Source organism: Miniopterus natalensis, chromosome 8 (genome assembly GCF_054644295.1).
Source record: "Miniopterus natalensis isolate mMinNat1 chromosome 8, mMinNat1.hap1, whole genome shotgun sequence".
Lineage (NCBI taxonomy): Eukaryota > Metazoa > Chordata > Mammalia > Chiroptera > Miniopteridae > Miniopterus > Miniopterus natalensis.
Genome location: NC_142088.1, coordinates 16,150,779 through 16,175,232, shown reverse-complemented (window position 1 = coordinate 16,175,232; position 24,454 = coordinate 16,150,779). Strand labels below are relative to the sequence as shown.

Here is a 24,454-nt window from a genome sequence, read left to right as displayed (position 1 = left end):
CTCACCGCTACACTGAGTGCTTTTAAATACTGTAAGTCGTTACAACTTCATGAGCGCCCCATGAGGTGGATAGATAACAATAAGAGAATAACTAGTCTACAAACTTGTGGTAAAAGGTAACAAGAAAGAAACCTCAGAACATCCGGACCCAATTCCTGGGACCTGTCTGGCATCTATAAACTCAGTGGTGAGAGAGAAGTTTATCCCCAGAAAAAAAAAAATTATACTGGAGAGGGTAAGAGCAAAGAAATTAACGCAAGTGAAGACAATGAAATCATATTGCCTGGGCCTGAATCTCCACTTGCCATTAACAAGCTGTACATTTCAGTCATGACATGTCCTTTTCAGTCTTCTGTGTTAAAAGGAGAAATTGCTAATTCTCACCTTGTAGTGCAATTAATACAGAGTGCTTAGAGCTGCGGCATGTTCAGCAGTGAGTATAGCATTATAAATATTAAAGTGTTTGCTCTTAGTACAGTGCCCTTTTATTGCTTTTATGTAAGAAATGTGTAGCTATTAATGATCACTGAGAAAAAAATAGATACTATAATTCTCTAATACATCAGAAAAAAAATGTATATGTATTCCAGAGAAAGAAACTACGCAAGTTATAGCAGTGCTACATACAGTGAGATAACGTGGTCCAATTACAAATTAGCAGCTTAAAAGTAAAACACATTCATCCATAAAGGAAACTGTCTGTGTTTGTGAGATTATAGGCATATATGTCACCATAGCTAATCATTAAATTCAAATTTTTATGAAATGAATGTATTGTGTGTATTTTCCTTTCATGAAAACAGATCATAACAGAGGGCTTAAAGCTATACGTAAAATTCTCCAGCACAGATACTAAGATTCTCAAAGAGTATCTGTTTCTTTTCTACATAAACGTTAAAAGTAGCATTATTGGGAAGAAAGACTGCCCCACAGCACTCCCTACACCTCCCTGCATATGTTGCCCTGATTGCCGCATTTATAAGAATTAGTCTGAGCAAAAACAGTGGTGAGGCATTCTCTGAGTTCTAATTTGAGAAATTTTTTAAGGTGCTGAAAGCAATTGGCATTTGGCTTTGTGTTGCTCTATGCACGAGAGGCACACAGTTATTAAAACAATTCTCGTGTTTTACTCCCCCCACTTATTAAATTGATTTTATTAAACTTGTTCCTGGCTGATTTGCTATATGCCAAACTTTCTCCTGGGATCCGTTTCTAAAGAATTCATAATGGAGGTGATAACTTTGGATGGGTACATTTCATCAAGTTCTCAGATTCTAATAAAATCTGCAAAGTTTGCATAAAACCCTAGGGAAAACATCCAAGTTGTATAAATGTTTTGGAATTCAGTGCTAGGGAGATATAAAAAGCCAGAGAATATTAATTGTTTTGTGATACAAATCCAAGAAAGGAGAAAAAGTCTTTGACTCAATTATGGAGTTTTCACTTGAATCGCTCTTACAGAATGCAGGCAATTGAGAACTAAAATTCTCCAAAGGAAGTATGTTGGATACACAATGGGAAAAATTTCACAATGAGAAATGAGAGCTATTCCCTACATGTCCTAATATTTTGACAAAATCGGCAATACGCAAGGGGGAAGAAGAGAGACTACTCCAACTGCAAATGATGTTCTGGTTTGATTTTTTTTTTTTTTTTAGAAAAAGAAAATGAGAATTTTGCTTCAGAGAGTGAAGTCCATGTTTGGACATGAACTGAAGAGAGAGGGTTTAAGAGGTCAGTTAACAAATGAGCACAGAGGAGGCAAAATCTGAGAACTGAGTGATAAGAAAATCCTGGATGTAAGACTTGAGTAGACTGATAGCTGGGCAGCCTTTGTGCAAGTCAAGCTACAAGTTTAAGGATAAAATAGGAACGAAAAGGAAAGCAACCGCCACAGGGACTGCAGGACAACCTCAGAGAGTTTGGTAAAATGTTAAATAACGTATCTCACATGTTATTTATTACAAAGCATCTGCTCTCCTCTGAGGGATGAAAACGAAGCTAAAGGATGGTCCTGCTCTTCGAAGCGAAGGAAACGGCGGGTTACTCGGGCTTTCAGATTTCCTGAGTTCGTCTCAGTAAGCCATTCATATTCGCATAGTGTGCAAATCATTCATTCTGTAAACTACACTGACCTTTCCACGTTAAACATTTTATTGTTGCTAGTTGCCAGCTCATCATTTTAGCATTATGCAAAGTAAATATCTGGCTTGAATTATCTGCTTAGCCCTTGGAAAACGAGGGCAACAAAAAGGCCGCAGAAGGTCAAGAAAATGTAGGCTGGAGATGCTTCGATAAATTGGAGAGGCGGACAATGGGCATTAGCGGGAATCTCTTCAGCGGATTCTTGAATATTTTGCTATTCAGAAGCAACCTACCGGTTTGGCTACCTCTCCTACATCAGGCCTTTCGACTCCCATTTCTCTGTTATTACATCTAGTATCTACTTGTTCCTGTATCTATTAAGTTAACGTTTAAGGGAAAAAAAATGTAAGCCAATGTACAAGAAATTGTTATGGCTGAGGCTGGGGCAGTTACATCCCATTTAGACACAGCTTTATGAAGTAATTCAATAAATGTGTATTTTGTGCCTAACGATAAGGCCCTGCCTAAAGCACTGGGGATACATGGGCGAAAGACAAATATTGTCTCCACAAGAAAATCACAGTTTAGAGACTGGGTTGGGGTATAGAGACAAGCAGAAGATCCGCAGTCGTAATGTGATTGTTGTTATAACAGTGCACGCAGGATGCTACAGAAGAGAAAGAGGAAAAGAATGTCACTTAAATTTAAGAAGGCAAGGGACATCTCTGAGTCGGAGACGCTGGAGTTGAATCACTTGCTGTGGATCTAAAGGGACACTTTTCTTCCAGCTCTGAGAAGAAAGATTCTGGATGTAGACAATTTGTGGGGAGAAGGCAATGAGGTCCAGATTTGAGAAAAATTCTGCCTTCTGCCCTTCAGTTACTTTAAGAAACACCAAGGGGGGAGGGGAATGAATGCTTATCTAAGTTTATCAATGTGCTGGGATGCAGAAGTAGGTAGTTCAGTCTTTGACAGACTTTGACGAAAGAAAACCTCCACAGAGAAACAGTATGGTGATGGCCAGAGAAAGGGGGGGGGTAGAAGAGGGTATGGGGGGGCATAAATGGTGACGGAAGGAGACTTGACTTGGGGTGGTGAACACGCAATACAATATACAGATGATGTATTGTAGGATTGTACACCTGAAACCTGTATAATTTTATTTACCAATGTCACCCCAATAGTTTCAATAAAAAAAAGAAACCTCTTTGATCAGAGTGGATTATTTAACAGGCAGTTGGAAACAGGGTGTTGATTTTCAAAGATCTGTCAGTCCTTTGGGAGATGCTTTGAAAAAAAAGATTTCTATTTTGTTTTCCAATGTCTTAGGGATATTATAGAATATTTTTTTATAATGTAATGTGCAGATATACCCCAAAGATATTCAATAAAATATACTGGATGTTAATATTTATATAAAAAATAGCCTTCCCATTTGAATAAACTCACTCTTATAAGATCGATATCCTCTGAATGTTTCAAGTGCACAATTAGTGGCTCCTAGGTTCACCCAGAAATGATACATGGAGTAACAGACAAGCCAGGGGTGGGGCCGGAGACCACTGTCTAACATCTGTGCTAACCCATGTAACGGCCTGCACACGCTTAAAGGCATCTGACTGTGCATACTGAGGCCACTGCTCAAAGAAACTGAGTCACGGAATTCCTCTTGAGGTATAATAATATAATTTATAGATTTAGGGTATTAAAGAGTAAATCACATGCTATCTAGTTACAAGAAAATTTATAAGAATAAAACAGTTTCTATCAAGACCTTCTCTTCAGCAATAAAATAACAGCTACCCTCCCTGATTTACAATAGCTACAGAGCGCTGTGGTAAACGCGCCTTTCGAACTGCCAGCGGTCTGGGCATGCCTTGCCATGGTTTCAGTTTGATGGCCTTGGTAGCAAGGCACAATCAGTGACACGTCTCTGATTCACATGTAACAGGCATAGCTATGAAATGACTTTTCTTAAGGTATAAAAACACATTGCCATTTTTGTCTTACAAGCTCTACCTTATCTGAAAGCTTTAGCTGGCTCTAGGACAATGCCAATTTATAACTCCCCTAGTCTATTTCAGAAGTCAGCTCTATATACCTTTACTTAGGAATTTTTTTTTCCAGGTTGACTTTATCTAATTACATCCTTTAAATTTCCCTCTTCCTTTTTTTTCCCCCCCAGCCATGAAGTTATCAGTATTGGGGCAAGTGGGGATTAGAGAGGGCTATCTACACTTAGGGAGATATCTGAGGCCTGCTAACTCTGTTTTAAAGATAACACTGATCACACAGATACCCACCTTTATCAAATCTATGCACGAGGTGAGAAGATAAAGGGCAGATATGCTCTAGATTAAAAACAGCTGTTCCACTGAGATAGGATGATCATTTCTGTGGAAAAGTGAACCACTGGCAAGGGATGGTCTGTCAAAGGTCCCACAGTCCTCGCTGAGCGTTAGGATACAGCTGTGTGTGTGTGTGTGTGTGTGTGTTGTTTTTGAATCCCAGGAAAGATCGACAGCCTGCAATAGATCTAAATGACTGGGTGAGTGTTTTCAGCTACTGATTTGTTACGTGGATGGCCCTCATCCTGACCTCAATTATGGACGTCAGCATTTACCGCAACAGGAAGCTGCATCTAAATGGGGAGGGTAAGGTGGCGAAGGGTGGGTGAGGGATAAAGGGCTAAGTAGGTTTCTGTCCCTAGTACTGACGCAAAGATGCTGCTATCAGTTTTGAAGCCAAACTTCTCTCCCTTTTCACTGTACAATACAAAAAACAAATGTTATTTTGTTCATTGACTTTATAAATTGTGGGTATAACTCAGCCTTAATTTTGTCATTCTCATTGATAGTCACCTCCCTACCAATGTGTTCATATAAATATTTATAGGAGTGCCTTTTTTACATGATTAGAGTAAATCAATCTCACAAACCACGAATGCTCACTGTGTGCTAGGCACGGTGCTAAGGAGCAGGATACAAATACAAATACGTCACAGTTCACAGCCGTAACCTCAAGGGAACAGCCAAGCAAACACAGGGTGTCCCAAAAAACATATACACACACTTTGAATAATTATAAAAATGTACACACACACTTTGAGTAATCATAAAGACAGTGTTTATTAAAATACATTTCATGTTCAAAACTGAGCTATGAGCTGCTAAAACGTGCATACGTTTTTGGGGACACCCTGTATGTGACCGCAGTACAGTATGATAAATGAAATAACGGATGTGGATACCGGGAGCAGTGAGAGTGAAAGAAGAATCATTTTGTTAGAGTGGCTGTGGGGAAGGTTTTACAGAAAAGATAAATCCTGATCGAATGCAAAGGGCCTTTTAAGCATTTAGATAACTAGGTCTTGGGATCCTTTAGGGTCATTAACGCACAGTTCTGGAGGGCTGCTAGTCGCCAGAGATAAAGGGTTTTGTGTATTCTGCTTATGGTAAGCCATAGGTAAGTTTGCATTGCTAATCATCTCATTTCAAAATCTGCTGACATTTTAGTGTTGTGTATGAGATGTGTGGGGTGGTCCATTTTTAATGACTATTTGTTTATATAGACTTGGGTAGGGCCAAGGGACCAGTCCTTGATTGGTGAGTCTGTCAGGGAATATGCATTTTTCCACATATGAAACTTAAACATGGAGAGCTAACTTATGAGTTTTCATTAATAGCACTAATAAACAGATATGCAATGTACAAAATAAAACTTACAGAGAGAAAATCCCACTCAAAATACAATGATTGAAGGAATCAATTTAAGATTAAATTACAAATGGCAACTCTGAAATGTGTTATTCATTTGTATCAAGATAAAAATATATTTTATTATTAATTTACTTTTAACTTAGAAAAGAAAAAAACTTTCTTTAAAGCATTTCTCTTCCACTCTTTTCTTTTAGGTCAAAGATCTCTACTCTTCTTGAGGGACTCTATGAAATTAGTTATGAAACATTCAGACCACAAAAAATAATCGATCTATACCTAAAGAAGCCATATCCTAATTATCCCAGAGCTATAAGAATTAAATTAAAATAAAATAAAAAGTTGAAAATACTTCTCTCACCTGGAACTGAAAATTATATGGCAAATGAAAGTTGTTAGAAATTCCTTAGAACCCTAAACACTACTCATTGCCCATATTTCTCACTTATTTTATTCCCTTAAATTACTAGATGGTCTTTCATAAATATGATTGTGTCAGTTACAAAAAGGTTGTAAACAGCTTCCTCTCCTAGAAGTTTATTTTGTGGCCTTCTATCCTTACCACAACCCCCATGGTACCCATCCCCACCCTACTGAAGGGGGCAAGGTTTATCTTTTCTTTTTCTTTTTTATCACACCTTTCTTTGTTTCGCACAGTATTTGTTCCACTTTGGTTTTTCCAGTCCATGATAATTTCCTTCTCAAAATAAATTATGTGTATAGAGCTCTGCACTTTGAACTTGCCCCTCTCCTTTGTCTTCGTAGAGGAAATTGATTTTAGAAATAGAAAAACATCAAGTCAGATCAACATGTTTTATTAATTCTGGCTTTTTCTAAAAATGTATCTTTGCTATTTACTACTGATCATTTTCATAATTTCTAAAAATATATCTATTGATTTCAGAGAGGAAGGGAGAGGGAGAGAGAGAGATAGAAACATCAGTGATGAGAGAGTCATCATTGATCGGCTGCCTCCTGCATGCCCCCGACTGGGGAATCGAGCCCACAACCCAGGCATGTGCCCTGACCAGGAATGGAACCACAATCTCCTGGATCCCAGGTCAATGCTCAACCGCTGAGCCACGCCCGGCCGGGCTCATAATTTTATTTTATCTATTTCTGGTGTTTGAACCTGTTTTCCTATTTGGAAACTTAGTGATCTATTGATTTTTTAAGGTTTTTATTTGTACTAATCAAAAAATTTAATCAATTTGCTTCTAAAATTATTCTGGATTTCAATAAATTGGGTAAACACAACCATTTTATTTCATTCATCTTTTTGACTCTCAGGTGTTGATAACTTCAAAAAACAATTTTGGTGTTTGTTGCAATTTCTTTGATTGTTTCACCTTTAAGCAAAATTTAGTCTATAGCAAAAAGAGTCTTTTTCAATGGGAAGGTTTTCCTCTTGTTCTCTTGTTTCTCTTATGTTTATACATTTTTCTAAAACATGATGTGATTGTTTTGACAATTAAAAAACATTTCCTTATACTCATGTGCAGAAGGGCATGCCACTAGGCATGATATGAACATCATAAGCAATAATACCAAAAACCTACTTGATATAACCTCACTTAGAAAGTTTCCCTGGTACCTCAAATGTAGCATTTCCTAAATTGACCTATAGATCTCCGCCATGGACTCTAACTCAGTATCAACAGAACCTCTTCCACCAGACTGCGCTCCTATCTTATTCTTCTTTCTCAACCACAGAAATCCGTACTCAAGAGCAATTATTATTAATTCTATCTCCTAACAACGTTTCAAATCTGTTCACTCCTTTCAAATGACAGTAACTTCCATTATCTAAGCCACTATTTCCTTGTGCTTAGACTTCTGCAGGGAACTAACCAATATTTCCACTTCAGCTTTTATTTCTCTTTATCCTCTGTAATACAGAGCAGTGCTGTGTCTGTCTCCTCATCCATCCATCCACCCATCCATCCACCCATCCATCCACCCATCCATCCACCCATTCATCCACCCATCCATCCGTCCACACATCCATCCATCCATCCATCCATCCATCCATCCATCCATCCATCCATCCATCCATCCATCCATCCATCCACTCATCCACCTAATCAGGCATCCACCCACCCACCCATCCATCCACTCATCCATCCATCCATCCATCCATCCATCCACCCACCCACCCACCCACCTACCCACCTAGCCATCCATCTATCCATCCATCCATGCATCCATCCATCCATCCATCCATCCATCCATCCATTACATTATAGGTAGAGGGTGCTCGCCCCTTTTTTCTCCCAGAAGTTTAGCAACACTGACTATTCTATTCCTTTCAGTTACTTAAACCCATCCAGCTTCTCTTAGCCTTGAGGCTTTGCCCACCTGCTATCCCTGCCTGGGCTGTGCTCCTCACACTGCTCTTCGCTTTCAGGTACGCTGAGGTGAAGGGCACTCCTCTGGGAGTCTTTCCCCACCCCTCCACCAACACTCTCCAGTGAATATCATGCACATCAAACTACCAGCTGCATGTGCAAGTCAACGCTTTTTTCACGCCTATATTTAAATGAGTAAAAAGAAACAGGTAAAATCCATTTTAATAATATAGGCGATTTCAACACTATATCAAAATTATCTTTTAAGTATGCAATTGATATAAATGATAAATGAGATATTTTATATTCTTTTTTTATTTATGAAGTCCTCAAAATTCTGTGCATATTTAACAATTATGGCATACCTGCATTTTGACTTTTCTCTTTTGTGATAAAAAGATAAAAATATTTCTGAGTAAATATGCACCAAATTTTAAAATGATTTTTAAGTTGCATAAGGAAGAGAGTGGTTATTAGATAGAGAGAGGCGAGGCTGCTTTACCTATCAAACACGGTTTGGTGTTTGACTGTTTTTTTACAATGTAGCTCTTCTACTTCTAAAGTAAAAAAGATATTACCATTTTGAACATAATAATTATACATGATTTAAAAGGGAAACTTTCCAAAAGTTAAAGACCTGTGAAGTATTATAAATTCAGTGTCATTTGTGAATAAGTTTTACAGTTTGAAATAGCACAGTAGTTAAGTACATGTTACTTTCTTGCATAACACAAAACAGAGCCAGGTAATTGTTCTTAAAGGCAATTCATGGTTCACTCTCAGCACTGAGTGGCTCTTAAGAACTGGGAAGGAATGAGTCGATCCGAACAGTTTAAAAACAGTGATCCCGCTGAACTAGAAATCAACGTGTGAACTATACCATCGTGTACTGCATCAGTTCAGGTCTGTGGATCACTCCTATCCCTATTTCATGCTGCCCGGGCATTTCGTTCCTACCCCCATATGATCAGTATTGTTTCGCATGGTAAGAATTTGATTTTTGTTTCTCCCCTTGGATGGTGAGCTCTCAAGTTCAAAGAGCTGACCCTGTTCATCCTGGTGCCCATAGCATCTAACACAGTATCTGGCACATAACAGGATATACTGATCGAAGTTAACCTAATTTGGAGCATAGGTCCACGGAGTATATTTTTATGACTTTGAAAATAAAACATAAAATTTATCAGTATTATTCTATCCATGTTCAAATAATAATTTAAATTAAATGATTGTTCTTCACAATCCTGAAACTCACCATACCTGTTTGTTATAAAAATAGAATCCATGCATGTGGAAACATGTATACAGAATAACTGTAGATTTATGACGGCCTATGAGACAAAGTTAAAAATTTAAATTCCATTTCTTTTAATAAACTGAGAAAATGGGAAAGAGTAGAGAGTCTCCTTTATTTTTCTTTGGTTGTTTTGCTTTGGTTTGCTGTAAACTTTAAATTGCATTTTCCTCCCTAAAAACTAACAGACTCATATACTGCATAAAATATGTCCTTAGCCATGAGAGTTGAAAATTTCAGTTTATTCAACATGTCTAAATTAGATGAAACAAACAATGAATATTCATTTATCTTTTTTATCTTATGATATTGTTGAAGCTGGAAAGCACATTTAAAGTGAGACATCATCATAGTTTTATGGTTTGTTTATGAAATTATCTAGCTATTGGTCTTAATCGAAGGGACTAACTGTGCCCAGAGCTTAAATCTGACCATCAACCTACAAAATTACATAATCCTGCTTAGGTCATGGAATGTAAACTGCTGGTGTCCAGTCTCTTTCTCTTTTCCCTCCTCCTTATGCTCTTGCCCAGGGAGGGAAGATTCAGCATAACTTGATACTGTGGGCAATTTGTTGTGTAGCCCTTGGAGTTTTCAACCAAACAAAGAGTTTACACATTTTTAACACCTGATGCTGGAGACCGGTATGAGTTGAGAGTGTCCCCAAGTTCAAATCGTGCACCGAGGTACGTAATTGAGACTTGTGCAGGGACATCACCACCGACTCTGAGGGGCACAGCCGTGAATTGCTGAAGAAGAGTTTCACCACCATGACTCAACTGGCCAGCCAACAAAGCCCACCAACTGGGGGCTGCTGGCAAAAACCTTAGAAGTTTGAAAATTTTAATTGCGGGGATCTCCTTTTCAAATAAAACCTTCAAATTTGTTCAAGGTCAAATAAATAGAATTAATGAGACACTGAAATCTTTTTTCTTTCAACAAGGTATCATTTCTCAAAATAACTGGGGACTGGCGTACTCCATTGGGGGATTTTCTAAGAAATAAGATTAGATGACTTCTGTAAATTCCACTGGCCCCAAAATATCTCCTTCTGTAGAATTCCATACAATTTAAAATTCACAAGGAAAATCTACCAAATCTCCAACTGTTAGAATCCTATGATACATTTGTCTGCCAAATCATGGGCTCTAAGATTTGAGACCATTGCACACAATTGAGTCCAATGTATCCCAAAGGGTGGTAATCAAGACAATTCCAGGTACGTAGAGTACATGAAATAGCACTGAATCACATTGTATGGACGGTTTTCCTTCTGATTACATCAAAGAGAAAGTCTCAGTATGGCGTCTCTGTAACTTTAACAACCCTCCAACTCTGGCCATTCTCCTTTTCTAAAGAAGAGAAAGAAAGCCTGGGGCTCAGAGTCTTTGGCAGCCACGCTTTATCTCTGCATTAATGTTTTATGATGTTATATTTATGTTGGAGATATCGGAGTGTCATTTTTTTGGTAGTAATCGTGAACTTAACTTTAAAATATATTTATTTACATAGAAATATGACAATAAACGTTAAAAGAAGAGTACAGTTTCATGTGGGTCACAAAAAAGATTATAAAGAAAGTTTAATATTGACTAAAGCTGTAAAATACTGTCCTAATCTAATATTTTCATTTCACAAAAGAAGAAACTAAAACTCAGAGAGTTAAATAATTTACACGGTATCACACCATTATTTGGAGAGTTTAGAACCGAGGTTTTCTATTTTTCCATTAACTATTTGAAATAAATGCTATGCAGAAATGAGTCATAAATGTGTATGTTTTAGGCAGGAAAGAGTACAGACAAAGCAAGGGCAAGAGTAACATGAGACTTATATGGAGGGGACCCAAAATGCAGCTCAGGGAGTAGATTGAGATTCTTTCTGTGACATCACTCAAAACTGTTAGTCATCAAGAAAGATCAGTGAAATGTCAAGTTGCTCCAGTCAAGATAAAACCTAATAGCTCAAATGGTGGTTAAGAAGCTTTAACCCTCCCAAGGCAAACCACCCAAGCATATTAGCATTTTAATAAAAGACTCTGAGAAGTGAAAAGCATTCGAGACCCAAGGAATGAAGCTTTAAAGAAAGAAAGGTACGGAGCGTGTTCAGGGGCCATGCTGGTATTAACTATGCCATGCCTTAACACTCTCCAGATCCCTGAATGATACAACCTGGGTAACAAATGGCGTAGCTGAATACAGTTCTAATGAGAACTCAGGGAAAGTTTTCAGATAAAGCTGTGATTCTAGAAGTGTATCAGCTAAGACCAGACACCTTGCTAAATCCATCCCTGGGAAGTTAGAAATGTTCCTATCTGCCTTTTTTTCTTTTTTTAAGGAGTCCGAGTCTAACTGAACAGCACAGAATATCAGCGAGGGCAATAGCACAGTTCTCCTGGAAAATGGAAGAGTTCAACAGAATAAAAAAGACTTTAGAAGTTTTCTACCAACTTCCTACCAAATATACAAAATCCTGTCCCTCGTTTGAGTATCCAGTGGAGAGAGAGAACTGCAAGGCAGTGAGGTTTGCAGAGAGAGACCTGGATTCCAGTCCTGGCTGGGTCCCCATCTCTCTATTTCTCTTTCTCGCTGTTTGACTTTGGCAGACACTGCTCCTCTGCAAAATGTTGATGACAGTGACGATGTCATTGGATCACTGGGAATATATATAAGAAACACTTAGGGAAGGTAAGAGAACTAACTACTATTAACAGGTGTCTACAATGGGCCAGGCTCTAATTTCATCTTTTCTTTCTTGTTGCTTTGTGGTGCCAATGGCCCAGGGCCTAGAAAATACAAGGTGTTCAATTAAGAGTTCCTGTCCCTTTTCCCCATCTAACAGGGCAGCCCATTATATGGGTAGAATGCTCTAATTGTTAGCAAAATTTTTATTTTAAGCCAGACTCTGACTCCTTTTAACTTCTGTCTGATTCTGTCTTCTGAAACAACTCAGAACTAGGCCCCTCCCTTTTCTATGAGGGCCCTTCAAATATCTGAAAACAAGTACTGTGTTTGGCTCCAGTACTCTCCTCACCAGGGTCAACGCACCCACTTCTTTGAACCGTTACTCTGGAGATACAGCTTTCTGGAAAGGTACTGTCCCAATTGCCTATTACAGACGCAATCTAAGTCAGTCCTTAAATGTAGGGTCTTTATCTGAACATAATAGTCCGAATGTAGTCTGAGAAAAGCTGTTGCTTCTGTGCTGAGCAGTTTTACTACCCAATGAATTAGACTAATGATTTTCAGCCTTTTTCAACTCATAGCACACATAAACTAATGACTACAATTCTGCAAAGCACCAAAAATTATATTTTTCCCTATCTGACAAAAAAATAGGTGTAATTTTCATTCATTCACACTGGACGGCTATTGTTGTGTTGGCTGTTGTCATTTTTTTTTTTATTTGACAATCGAAGGGAAACAAGGTCAGTGCCCCTGACTAGTCAGGTACTTCACGAATTAAAAATTCTTGTGGCACACCGGTTGAAAATCGCTGAATTTGACTATCACTTTAGCTGCATCCATGCTAGCAGGACACATGATTTTTTTTACGCCTATATTTGGAGGCTGTTACACAGGACATGATTAAATGATTAAATATCAACACAGACCAGATTTGTTTTTGTTTGAAAACACAGTTCAGCGATTTGTCATAAGGTTTCCCTTGCAGGTAGCCACAGATACAATATGTATTCTGTAAAGGCTATAAAGGGCATTAATATCCGTAAACTTAAATTTTACTGTAGGTTATTCAGCGAGTCTTTTCAGAGTGATCTGCGGTAAAGTCCTGCCAGCTACTGAAGCATGACCCCGAGTAAGTCCGTTAACCTCTCTGGGCCTCGGTACCCTCATCAGAAAAATGAAATTGCCCCACGACTTCACAGGGATGCCGAGACTCGCTCAATTAAAAAGACGAATTGTGCGTAAACACGAAGACACTAAGGCAAAAGGTGCCTTATAAATCTTGACTAGAGAAGTCAAAGGTTTTTGAGGTGAAGCTTTCCTACTCGAAAGATTAAAAATCTGAGCCATTTGGGAAGCACTGTGGGGCTCATTTAGCACATGATTTCATTATGAGCACATCCCTACACTACTGGCTTCCTCTCTGGTCAAATCCGCCCAGTCCTCAGGCTTTTCCTACCTGCTTTGCTTTGCTTCTAGCTTTTAACGCGGCCTTTCCCTCTGCAAAGGACTCAGCTTCTTTCCTTTCAACATATCCCTGTTTTTGCATCACATGCTAGTTAACTGGTGGCTCCGCCTCCTTAGGACGGGTATTGGATGGCTCCCCCGGGAAGGCCCGCAGCTTTCCAACAGCCTCCTTCGTGGGGAGGGATAAAGCAGACGCTGTTGCTCCTGCCCCACTGGCAGCATGAGAAGCGGGGACAAAAACGCCCAACTGAGCCACATGCCATTGACATCCAATAAGTCCTTCCACTGATAAGGTGGAAAGTCCAAACGGGACTTGCCCAGAGCGGAGCTATCTGTGAAGTTTATCATCAGGGCAGCTTTAAAATGGTGTCCTGCGATAAAAATGTAGCTTCCCACTTTGATTCTAAATGTGTCGTCATTATATTCAGTAAACCAAAGGTTAGGCCAAGCCCTTCAGGGAACGCTCTCTCTTAGAATTAGGTCATTGCCAAAAAAGGCTTAAGCACAACCAACCATTTGCTGAGCTTAACTTCTTGCTTGCTGAACCTAATTACAGAGCTTGAAAAAAGGCAGCGGTCACCTCGTCTTTGCAAGTAAAAGTCATGCTGATAGATGCTTTCCTAACACTTCCATTCTCTGGCCACCCTCCTAACCTGACATTTGACTGAGCCCTGACACTGTACTTTAGCTGAGTGCAAAGCACATTTCCCTTGAGAGGATTTTCCTAAAAAACTGAGAGAAACTCAAAAAAGCTTCCACCAGGTGTTTCTAACAAGAACTGGCTCCTCCCTTTGTTTCTCTTAGAGCCTGGACGACACATGTGCCCACGTGGCCGGCTCTGAGAGCCCAGAGTCCTTCACTCTCCCTCCTCACCCACGGCCTCTGCGCTCAGTATGAAGTCCCAGTAAGCTTTCTTCACGTAGGTCACTCAGGCATCCCAGGCCTCCCGCTGTCACCGCACCCATCCAGGTCAGGCTTCCATCCACCTAATGCCTCAGACTCGAATAATCCCACCCTGCTACAAGATTCAGTTCCCCAAACCATACTTTCACCTTAACAGCCTGCCAAGCCTTCAAGGCCCCTCACAACCTGGCCCGGCCTCCCCTTTCTACCTTAATGTCCCACCACGTCCCCATCTGCGTTGTATCTAACTCTTCCCCCTGTGCCACACGCCAATCCTTCCTCTTCTTGTCTTTCCTTGCGGCCACATTTGTGCAGTGAATTAAAAATGGAGATCTTCCGAGTGGAATTACACCTCAAATTCCTAGAATTCCTTCTTTATTTTCTTGATTCTTTAATAGCCTGTATTCTTTTTCCATAGTTAACTTAAGCTTTATTTCCTCAATGAATTTTTTAAACTTTATTATTTATTTTGCAGTTTAGGTTTACAACAAAATTGAGAGGAAGACAGAGATTTCTGATATCCCTTGTCCCCGCCTATGAATAGCTTTCCCTGTTAACCACATCACTCACAAGAATGGAGCATTTTTCACCCAGAACGAGCCGACATTGACACATCATAATCTCCCAAAGTCCAAAGTTCACCTTAGGTGTTCATTCGCAGTGTTGTACAGTATATGAGTTTGGACGAAAGTACAGTGACTGATAAAACTTTTCTTTTTGGGAAAAAATGTGGGACTGAATTGTTTAAGAGGATTTACTTCAACATTCAATTAGATATTTTGATTCCCATGTAGAGAGTTAATAGAAATGATTTCAAAGAGGCTCGTATTTACTAAAACAAATACCTTCATTTTTATGACTGTCATTATACATTTAAATATAATATTTTATAGTTAAATGGGTTCAAATTAGGGATCAGAAGACATAATTGCAGTGTTTCTAAATGCAACAGTTTTCACATTTTATTTTTCCACTTTTGAACTTTAAATTACACTCTATGTGACTGAAGAGAGACCTTTAAAATTGATTTGATCTCATATAAAATTGTACATCAAGTTAGTCTGTCTTTTTAAAAAAAATAAAATAAAATGTTTCATTTTAAGATGCAGAGAAAAGTAAAGCTAATAAAAATGCACATAATTATGATTTTTTTATAAAAGGTTTTATTTAATTTTATTCCAGTGTTTGGATTTTAGAATTAAAAGGTATTCCATTGTCAAAATGCTTCTAGTCTTAAAAACTCATATCATTTGTTCTCTCTTTGAACCAATGTCTTTGATATTTATAAATAAAAGAGGTGAAGAAATAACCTTTATATGCTAAATTCCCCCATTCAAAGAGTATCTAAGAATCATAGAGTGAAATGGGTTTGTTACTTGCATTTTTTTCTAATTCAGGTTAATGCAAGCCTATAAAATCATTATACTCAACATTTAAGCCAAATTTAAATACTACAACCCCCAGAGGTATAAAGGAACACTTTGCATCTGTTCAGCATCCTAATAAATTCATTTCTAATTTAAGTACATTTTCAACAAGGGCACTGTTTTCTGCAAAGTGAATTACAATTTAGGGATTTAAAAAAAACTTCTATTAAGCAGTTTTATTTTTTTTAATATTCTCTTTAAAACATTATGTATGGTTACACTAATTTGACTCGATCTTAGAAAATTGTTGTGAATGAATATTTACATATGTAATGTAAATGGTCACTAATTTCTATTTATAATACATGCATATATGTTTACATATATATTAGAATTATAAATTATACTGATATATTTCTTATATCTATCCTTTCTAATACTCCCTCAAATATTTATTTTCTACTAAATGTACATCTTTTTGTAGGTACTACTGAATTTATTGTGTATTTAATATTTTTAATATAGACATAAAATTGTTGAATATATTTTAATGTTTCATTTAAATGATTAAGAAGAGTTTTCAAAATATGCTTATATAACAGCCAAAGCAAGAATAGAGACACTTTTATCGTTTGATTTACCATCAGAATTTTTTTTTTTATGTATATCTTGATTGATTTCAGAGAGAGGAAGGGAGCGGGAGAGAGACAGAGATAGAAACATCAATGATGAGAGAGAGTCATTGATCAGCTGCCTCCTGCACGCCCTCAACCAGGGATCGAACCCGCAGCCCGGGTATGTGCCCTCACCAGGAATCAAACCTCCATCTCCTGGATCCTAGGTCAGTGCTCAACCACTGAGCCACGCCCAGCTGGGCAGCATCAGAATATTTAATCAATGTATATTTTCAGATTAAATAATATTTAACCTCTGAGGGGAAAAAAATATTTCCCCAGGATAAGTGTAAATTGCACACTTTTTCAAATGTAATACAAGTTCTATGATTAGATTTAATACAAAAAACAAGTTTCAATTTAAAAGCCAGCTGTAAATACATACATACAAAATTGCATATGTATTATGTTTAACAGTGGTAGGACCAGCTTTCAGAAACTATCAAAGCTTTGAAAATTCCATTTAGCCCAGAACGTCTGCTTTGGCCCAACAGACATATTTAAGTATGATTCTCTCTACCTCCTTTTTAGTATTCCCCATAGCACCCAGCTAAAATTTTGTCATCTAAACAGAGCACATACATTATATTTCACAACAAATGTAGTTGTACATGAAATTCAGACAAAAAGAGAAATTAGATATAAAGTTGGAACACCCTATTGTCATGCTACTGACCTGACTGATGTATTCCTTGAAGGTGAAGTTTCTTTGAACATAAAGATGGTTTGCTCTAAGTATTTTGAACGTTGATTTTCACAGTCTTTTCTTGACAGCTGTTCCAATTAGTGACATAGAAGAAAAACACTATTGTGCTCAATGAGTAAGTAGTTGAAGAATATAAAAACTTGATGTAGGAATCTTATTTCCCTGCCCTCCATTTAACGGAGCTACAAATATACCACTTATTTATCTCACAAAGCTATTCAGGAAAACTTAAATTCAGGCTTGCTCTCCCTTACTTTGCAATCCAATCAAAATATGTGAACAGCTGAAACAGGCATGCTGTATTAGAAAATGCTACATTTATATTCTCGTTAGGCAAATGTGAGAATATAATACATGCGGACCCACCTTATCACGCCATAGATGTTTCATTCAAATTGTGTTTTCCTCTCCGATTTTTAATGACTCTAAAATATGACAACTTTCCTCATCTTGATTTCAATCAGTCCCTCCAACACAATCTCTCTCCCACACAAGTCTTTCTAGCTGGTATTTAATGAGCTAAAAACAATCACAGATAGGCCGTGGTAGCTAGTGTTTACACAAAGTATTCAATAAATCATTTTCCAAACCAAGAGAATAAAGTATTTTGTATGCTATCTATTTATTTTTAAATATAAAATTGCCAACATTTTGCTAAATCATGCTATGCAGCAGAAAGCTTAGCCCAGGCCCAGATTTAAATGTGAGTGAAGAGAATATGGGGAACAAGCACAAGCAAATATAAAACCACCCCCTATGCTGTGGGATTTCATTCTAGTCACCTGCTTTGATGTAGGCTGAAATGTAAGTATTTCAGAATTTGATATTAAGCCTGACTGGTTGCTCACCCTGCTGAAAACAGCTAAGGGATCTGCAAAAGCAGGGCTCTTTTCTGCAACTTGAAACTCATTTTTGTTGTGTACCATCCCTGATTTTACTGTCGCAAAACCATGCTAATGAAGCCCAGGTCTCTGGTTACAGAGCCAGTCAGCATGTGTAGTCTCTGAGTTACAGCTTCATCTGCTTTCTTTGAAATATCTGTCCTTAGTCGAAAGAGAAGCTACGTGTGAGTACGAAACAATGCATGTCCATTACCAGCACTGGAAAAGCAATGCTAATTCCACGTGTTATGGAGAATGGTTGAAAGCAACATTGTCATACATGAAGAATCCCAGATATATACAAATAAAAGACAATGAGAGTTCCATGACATTATAAAATATTAATTATTAACTAGAAGACAAAGATAGTATTTGAATTTAAGAACAGTATATTTTCTTTGATAGAAAAAAATGAACAATTTATATGATTGCTATATAGAAATAATTGTTTTATTTATTTATGTATTAAAATTATTTTTTAATCTCCCCCGAGGATATGTTTTATTGATTTGAGAGAGATAGAGAGAGGAAAGAGAGAGAGAGAAATCAATCGGTTGCCTCCCATATGTTCCAACGACCAGGAATTGAACCCAAAACCTAGGTATGTGCCCTGACCGGAAACTGAACCTGTGACCTTTTGGTGTAGAGGATGATACTCGAGCCAGCTGAGACACCCTGCCAGGGCAATTGAGTTATTTTTTAATGGATAGTTTTAGATGGCATTTCTTCTATTTTCAATAAAACTCCCTATAGCTCTGCCAAATATACAATAAAAAGAGTCAATGTTTTTCAAAATATTTTTGCTTTAAAAATGTATAACTTTTATAAATTGTAAATGTCCCACAAAACTATACATTTTTAAAGCAAAAATATTTTTTAAAATGTAACCTCAGATAATGAATAACACATGTGATTATGAATTTTGCAATTTACAATAGCTAAGATCTGGAAACAGCCCACGTGCCCATCAGTAGATGAGTGGATAAAAAAGCTGTGGGAAATTTACACCGTGGAATACTACGCAGCTGTAAAGAGGAAGGATCTCGTTCCCGATGGGACAGCATGGAGGGACCTGGAGAATATTATGCTAAACGAAATAAGCCAGGCAGAGAAAGACACATGATCTCACTTATATGTGGAGTCTAAAGAACTTAATAAACTGATGAACAGAATAGATTCAGTGACATGGAAGCATGGATCAGACTGACGAATGTCAGAGGGATGGAGGGGGGGCGGGTGGGTGGAGGGGGAGAGAGTAACCAAAGAACTTATTGCACATATGCACAACTCAAGGTCACGAACAGTGGTGGGGAAAGGGACTGGGGAGGGGGGTGGGATGGGGTGGAACGGGTCATTGGGAAGAAAAAAGGACACCTGTAATATTTTAAACAAAAAAAATTTAAAAATAAAAAGAAAAATTAAAAAGGTGAAAAAAATTAAAAAAATAAAAATGTATAGTTTTTCACCTAATAAAATTGCATTTTCAAGTATAAAATTCTGTAACACATCATCTGTACATTGTACTGTATGTTCACCACCCAAAGTCTAGTCTCCTTCCATCACCATTTATGTCCCTTAACCAATGTAAGTCCAATAAACTCAGTAAAAATATATTTTTTAAAAAGTATAGTTTTCAAAACCACTGCCTTTTGCTATCAATCATAGAATATTATTGCTACTACTTGAAAAGATGTCTTAATGTATTATTTATTTTTATTCATTTTTCAGTAATAAAAGAGATGCATAATCATTAAGATTTAAGGCCTCTAGGTTTAAGTATACGGAAGTCCAATGAATTGCTGATATTGTTAATATCCTAGGTCAGTAGATCAACTGCTAAATAAATTTATCTCTTAATCCTAATAAATAATATTTCCAAAACAATTTGCTCACAACAAATTCAAGCAAAAGATTAAAAATTGATACCTATTATGGCACTGGTTAAGGTTAGGTACTAACACTTCATATATATATACTTTGCACTATATATCACCTGCTTTATATTTAGTTAACACTGAATGCTCATTTCCTTAAAGTGAATATATAAAACAGAGAAAATAAATTTAAGGTATAAAAGCTGGTAGGTCTAGTGTCTGATTAGAAGCATTGAGTTATAAATGCCAGCAGTGGTCAGGAAGACCAATGCAATGACACAGGAGAGAAAACTCAGAATTCTAATGAGGGTAAAAGATCTAATAGAAAAAACTCAGAATTCTAATGAGGGTAAAAGATCTAATAGTTCATTCCCATTATTTGCTATATTTTGCCTTGTATAAGAGGTTCACAGTATGAAACAGTAGCAGAAATCTGTAATTTTTTACAACTTGCTGTTTTATATTATATGTCTTAACCTGTGACACTGATAAAGTACATAGTAAATAAGTTTTAGGGCCTTTTTCTTGCAACTATGTAGAGTCTCAGGGGTCTAATGTTCAATATTGTCAACTAGATTTTTTTTTTACAAGAAAAAAGTGTAAAAACTTGGAGGTTACAACAAAGCTGAGTTTACGATGTTTACAGAAATAAGTATCAAGTTGATACAATAAATCCATCATGGAAATAATACACTTCACAGTATTTCAATAAAATATATGTAGTAAGATTAATGAAGTATTTCCAAAATATTGGAAGTTTGGTTTTTTTAGATTATATGGGAGCACATCTTCAATACAATTTCAGAGGCCCAATTTTTCTGTTTTTGAGATTTTTGAAAATGTACTAAAAGGGATATATTAGTTATAGTAAAAGAAAACAACCCTATTTCACTTAAGGAAAAAAAGAGGAAATGAAAGTTACTACCAAGTTCCAGGAGCATCTTCTGAATTCAGTGGCTAGAATGCAGCCAGTCTTCGTAAGCAGACTGAAACTTGGAAATGAATGCTTCCCTCATCAATAATTTGGGGTGAATGATATTTCCATGTTCTCTGTCTCTGTTTCCATGTGTTACCTGCATTCTGCTGTCTGAATAGCTCTCTCTGACATTCAAGCACAAGAAAAAAAGTGGTTGTCTTCTCACATTTGAAACTAAATACTCCTGGTCACAATTTCAGATCCTCATGGGAAGGGACTCAGACTGACCCAGCCTGTGCCTTACGCCCACACACCTGATCTGCGGCGGTCTCACACTGAAACCACATGATAAGGGATTCACATATTCATTCCTCTAGAGGATACATCATATGCAAAATAGTGATCTATAGTTATTATTGCGTATTAAGAAAGTAATCATTAATTTGTCCATTCAAAAAATACTTAATGAAAACCTATTATATTTTAGGCACTTTACTAGACACCCACTAGTCAGATGTTGAAAGAGATAAACAGGGTATCTGGGTAAACTGCTCTCACGAATCATAGAAATTAGAGTGGTTTATGACTTTGCTAATAAGAGATGAACATAAGTATGGAAAATATTTTAAAAACAAAAGTAATTTCTTAAGTTCCTAAAGACAGAAATAAATTCCACAATAAAATGTGAGACCTCTATCCATGATACGTCTTCCTAAACACATTATAGGTTTGGATCATTCTTAGGGAAAGGACAAGTGCACACTCTATACGAAGTTGCTCAATGAATTACAGCTATATAAGTATGTCTAAGGGCTGTGTAATTCATAAGATAGGTTAATGCAAGTTTAATATTCACTCATAAAATTCAAAACTTATTTAAAATGATAATCTAATATAAAATAACTAGGTTTCTTTTACATGGACTCTACTTATTTTAATGGGCCAATTTTGGACAATGATGTGCTTTGGAATGATTCAATTCAAGCACTGTTTAGATAAAATCTTTCCTGAATCCTTCAGAATGAGACATTCCTTTCCTGGCCCAGCACCCACACCTACCATGAACACAAAAGCATACCTTCATTTTGATTCTGACTTCTTATTTCTGTCTTAATAACTATAAAATTTTATATATGTGTATAAGGGTATATATATAATACATATTGTATGTATATATACAAACATACTTATTTACAATACTTATGTGTTACATTTCTGTAACCCCCTACGAGACTATGAGATTGTTGAAATGAAGAACAATGGATTAGGTGTTATTGTATCCTTGGGCTAACACCATTTGCTGAGTGAATGAATATATGACACAGTTAGAAATTGTTATTTTCCAAAGGAACAAAAGATGAGTGGAACAAAAAAGATGTCATCAATAAGGAAAAGAGCCTATTAGAGTTATCTTTAACTAAATAGATAAAAAGTAGAGATATGTGCATGAGTTAATATGAACTTTTAGACATGCAACTTTGAAACCAACAACTACTGTTTTAAATAACCAACTTATTTCTTGCTCCAAGTAGAAACCTTGATCCTTATTTTATTATTTCCCAAATAAATTAATTCTATTAACTTAATTTTTACTTCACAATGGTTCCTAAAAAGTAGACTACCCAATTATACAGAGTCTGTTGCACAAAGATCTGTATATCAAATTTTGTATTTCTAAAGATTAAAAATTTATTAAATTCTATTTTCGATCATGCTATTTTGTTAGCTATAAGAGTTTAAAATTATAAAATATATAGTAATCAAAATAGCTTTATGTTACTTATTTTAAATACTATCACTTATAATGCTCATGACTATATTTTGTTAAGCCGGTATAATCTTCTATATCTATGTTATATATCCTATAAATTCTTGTATAAGAATAAATTATTAGTTCCACAAAGACTACATAGCAAACAAAGTAAATAAATCATAAGAAGTAAAACAAAGATCTAAGATTGCCTTTATCTAAAAGACTATTTAAACTATTGATTTTCCCTGATTCCAAATTCATCTCTGTTTTTCTTCTCTATGACATCATCAAGTTTCTTGGTATTTCTAAACAAATCTTCAAATCAGCTCATCTACCATAAAGATTCCATTTTGATGTTGAATAATAAAATCTATCTGAAAATAATCAATCAGGACAGGTGAAAATCTTGCACACAAATTTTAATAATGAATACTCAGATATATTCCTTTAAATGGCTGTTCTAGAATACCTTGCATGTGTCTCCCTCTCAAAATAAAAATCCAAATAACAAAAGAAAAAGTTAAGTTCTTTTTAGGCCCTCTCATTCTAGGATTTAGATAACTTCTACTCTCTACTTTTTTTAAATAAGAACCATTTTTATAAGCAGTTTATCATATGAAGGGGAGATGTGTGAGTTAGTCGAGAGAGGGCTCCGAGCCAGATTCAGAAGCTGAGGAGACAGCAGAGGGCAGCTGAGCAGCAGCATCCGCTGATTTCCTAGACAATGACTTGAGCCATTTCCAGCGGGGCTGGGACCACTATTCATGATGATGCTTGCATCCACCACACGGCATCATATGTTTGTTTTTGTTTGATCAATTTCCAAATAATTTAACCTCTTTATTTAAATTTATCTTTATTGTTGAAAGTATTACAGATGTCCCCACTTTTTCCCCATTGGCCCCTTCCATCCCATACCTACTCCCTACCCAGGCCTTCACCACACTATTGTCTGTGTCCATAGGTTAGGCATATATGCATAAAAATTCTTTGGTTAATCTCTCCCCACCCACCCCAATCTCCCCTCCGAGATTCATCAGTCTAATCCATGCTATATCCCAAGAATCCTGAAACACTAATCAGAAAGAATACATGCACCCCTATGTTCATAGCAGAGCAATTTACAATAGCTAAGATCTGGAGACAGCCCACGTGCCCATCGGTAGATGAGTGGATAAAAAAGCTGTGGGACATTCACACCATGGAATACTACGCAGCTGTAAAGAAGAAGAATCTCGTACCCTTTGGGACAGTATGGAGGGACCTGGAGAATATTATGCTGAGTGAAATAAGCCAGGCAGCGAAAGACAAACATCACATGGTCTCGCTTATACGCGGAATCTAAAGAACTTAATAAACTGATGAACAGAATAGATTCAGTGACACAGAAGCATAGAACAGACTGACGAACCTACTACCTACTTTTGATGAAAGAATGTCATAATTAAACATGATTATTAAAAAAGCTTTGTCATATAACTCATAGAACCAGAGTCTTGTCAACCAAGCAGTATAATATGAAAAACCTTCATTTCCTTTACCAAACCTAATATAATAATAATTTTAAAAACAGATATCAAAGCTGCATAATGTTGTTTAGGTTTTTGAGATGGTTCAACTACTAAGGTTATTACCATTTCTAGACATATTTATTACATTTAAAGTATTTGAAATCACTGTTTTACTACTTATCTAAGTATAGACTTATTAAAATTATTGTAGTTCTCTAAATAATTCACTATCCACTAAACAGTTTACTGTACTATCAGTATTCAAATTGTTTTAG

At 36.8% G+C, this 24,454-nt stretch overlaps 1 protein-coding gene across 1 annotated transcript in view; it reads right to left on the bottom strand.

Moving 5' to 3' along the window:
- The window catches only part of ERBB4 (erb-b2 receptor tyrosine kinase 4), a 796,211-nt gene that overhangs the window by 469,000 nt on the left and 302,757 nt on the right, over positions 1-24,454 (bottom strand). The window lies entirely within an intron of this gene.